Source organism: Bos mutus, chromosome 24 (genome assembly GCF_027580195.1).
Source record: "Bos mutus isolate GX-2022 chromosome 24, NWIPB_WYAK_1.1, whole genome shotgun sequence".
Classification (NCBI taxonomy): Eukaryota; Metazoa; Chordata; class Mammalia; order Artiodactyla; family Bovidae; genus Bos; species Bos mutus.
The window spans coordinates 21703786-21707233 of NC_091640.1; positions in this window are offsets into that span (position 1 = coordinate 21703786).

Genomic DNA, 3448 nt, shown 5'->3' on the forward strand with positions numbered 1-3448 from the left:
AAGAAAATTGTGCTTTTAGTTTAACCCAAGTAAGTCCTCGAATTTTGGCTTCAAAGCTATGGAGTCTCTTATAACACGTTTAAAGACTCTACGATGCATCCTGACGGTAAGGCTGGATTATCCCTGATCCCTGTGATCCCCGCTTTGAGCACGTTCATCTCTGTCTCTGATCAGAATGCTTGGAAGAGGTCCAGAACTGGGGCTGGAGGAGAAAGCACAGAGGAGCTCACCCCTTTGCCCTGGCTTGGTCCTTCCCTTGGGCCTTGGTCTCTGAATCAGCCTCGCTTCTCAGCCTCCAGAACCTGTTAGGTAAGCCACTGACGGTTTGTGGCATTTAGAGCAGCCTGAGCTGACTGAAACACTAGCTCTGGCCTATTTCTGGAGGTATGGGGTGTGACCCTTGTAACCCCTTCCATGGGGGCGTCTGTCTGGGCACGGGAAGCCACCCGCTTCCCCTCCTCCGAGAGGAAAGCAGTCTGGGCCTGGAGGAGATGGGCTTTGAGCCCCTCTGAGCCCCATTCCTGCAAGTCTCTGGGGAGGGGAGAGTGGAACCAGGCCTTGGGGCTGGCTCTGCTTTGGAGATTAGGTCCCCAAGTTCCTTTTCTTTCTTAGGGAAAGCCCCTCTGGGTGGTGGTGTTTTTCAGTTGCTAAATTGTGTCCAACTCTTTGCAGCCGCATGGACCTCAGCACGCCAGGCTTCCCTGTCCATCACCAACTCTCAGAGTTTGCTCAAACTCATGTCCATCAAGTCGGTGATGCCATCCAACCATCTCATCCTCTTTCAGCCCCCTCTCCTGCCCTCCATCTTTTCCAGCATCTGGTCTTTTCCAATGAGTTGGCCCTTCGCATTAGGTGGCCAAAGTATTGGATGAGAGAAAGGGAAAACAAGGTCGAGAGTCGGCTGGGGGCTGCCTGCAGGGCCAGCGGCAGCTGCCTGGAATCCTGTGTCATTCAGCCCCTGCCCCGTAGCTGGGCGGGGCGAGGGGGTGGGAGGGGTGCTGTGTGCTTCCCTCTCCCCCATGAAAAGGGACTGGCTGACGGCCAGGAGAGCGGGGACCTTTCCTAAGCCTGTGGGCCCTGAAGCACTCAAGGCTTCGCTGAGGCACTAAGCACTAACAAAACCATCTGAGGCCTCAGCGTAACTCAGACACCCGCCCCCAGCAGGGTGTCTGAGCCATAGATCAGGGGTGGGGCCTGAGAATCTTCATTTCTAACTAACGAGACTGATGTTGCTGACCCAGAAGCCGCACTTTGAAACCCACTGCCGACACAGAAGTTCTCTGCAAGGCCAGAGGCTGCTCCCTGGGTTCCTGCACTCGCCCTGGGAAACTCACATTTCTGTTGAAATCAAGGAGCCAGTGAGTCACGGGACCTTCCTGCCCCACTTCCACCGTCTGTGACACGCAGAACGCCTGGGGCAGGTGCACTTCTTTTCCAGGAAGGGCCCCCATTTGGTTAGTGGCCCACTATCCAGTTCTAACCATGTCTAGAAATGGCAGTTCTAATCATTTTTAACCCTGCTTGCTGGCCGCTACCTCAATCCTGACTTCAGACTCTCCTGGGCCATGTCCAGGAAAAAAGAGAGCCCCCACCGGGCACATGTCCATGGTGGGGGCCACAGACCCCTGTGGGCTTCTCAAGGTTGGGGATGGGCAGTGGAGGTGTGCCACCCGCTCTCTGGAAGTCACCTGGGACCCGTTAAATGCAGATTCCTGGGCTACACACTAGACTTCTAACCAGTGCAGGGAGTGGAGCGCGGGCATCTGCATTTGACCCGTATTCCACTGTGACTGTGAGGCACAGGAGGGTGAGACCGCCGCCTTCCGCAGCCAGAGGGGAAGCACGTATGCCGGACACCTGGCTCCCTTCTTTCCTGTTCCCCTGCCAGGTCTTCCTTGCCAGCCCTTATTTTGGCCAGAGAGCTGAGTTCTGAAGGTCAGGTCACTTCTCTCACCCCAAGCAACGGGGATCCAGGCTGAGCCAAACTAAGCTTCGGGCTGTGAGCAGCTCCAAGGAGTCCTCCTAGCAGTTCTGAACAGGCAGGTAACTTGGTGCCCTCGCTGTGCACACCTGGTCCAGTGTTCTCAGTCCCGCTGTATGATAGCATCACCTCTGCAGTGGGCAGGGGTCAAAGTACACAGAGGTTGGCATTCAGCTGTTCTAAGCCGGAGGTAGGTAATACAGGAGGAGGGCTGGGCATGGTGTTTATTTTAAACTCCCTGGATGAGTCTGTTGTGCAGTCAGTGATGAGACTCTTGCGGCAACTATAAAGAGAGTATTTCCCATGAGATATGTTTTCTGATTCACAGATCAGCCGTCTCTGTATACCCCAGGCCCATGAGCAGTTTGGAAGGGGGTTCTTATGTATGTGGGTGTGTCTGTTCATGATTCCCAGTCAATCTTCAAGGAAATCAATCCTTAATATTCTTTGGAAGGCCTGATGCTGAAGCTGAAGCTCCAATACTTTGGCCACCTGATGCAAAGAGCTGACTCATTGGAAAAGACCCTGATGCTGGAAAAGATTGAAGGCGGGAGGAGAAGGGGACGACAGAGGATGAGATGGTTGGATGGCATCACCAATTTGATGGACATGAGTTTGAGCAAGCTCCGGGAGTTGGTGATGGACAGGGAAGCCTGGAGTGCTGCGATTCATGGGTCGCAAAGAGTTGGACATGACTGAGCCACTGAACAACAACCAGCCCTGGAGTCAGAAACTTGAATGTCACTGAAGATTCCTCCCTCTTCTATATTTATTCCTCATGTTCACTTTGGACCCAATCTCTGATCCTTTTCTCACACTACTCCTTTCTCGCCTATCAGCCCCGTTCCTACCCAACCTCGCCTCTTGCCTGGACGTTCTTGGTGTCCTTTTAACTGCTTTTTCCAACAATCTGACCCCACCTCTCTGCCCGCGGAGGGCCTTTCCACATCTTTGGATGACACGGGACTTTGTGCGTCGCGGCACATCCATTGGTGATCAGTCTGAGATACCTTGTCAGTTCTGGCGCTGGCCTGTAGTGTCCAAAGGATGAACTCAGTCCTTTAAAAGAGAAAACAGGTAGCTGAGAAACCAGGTTGTTTTCATAAAACCAGCCTGAGGTCCAGTCTGCTCTAAGTTTGACTCTTCCTGGTATCTGACACTTGTCTTTGAGAGGAGAAGAAAGTCATCTATTAGTGGACACAGTTTAGAATGACCTGGAATGTTGGGCAGATGCTTTCCAGAGCTGAGGGCAGTCTGTGTGGATGAGGGGTACCCATCTCCCAGGTAAAAGCATGCGTCATTCTGGATTTTGAATGTGGTTTGTAATTGGGCCAAAAGTACCATCAGTGAGATATCTGTGCCTTCTGAATCCAGGGCCATCAGAAAGCAACATCAGCACCAGATGCTGTACCCAGCAACCTATAACTGTGAATTGGGGGTCTTAGCAAAGCTAAAAAGGAAGGAAAT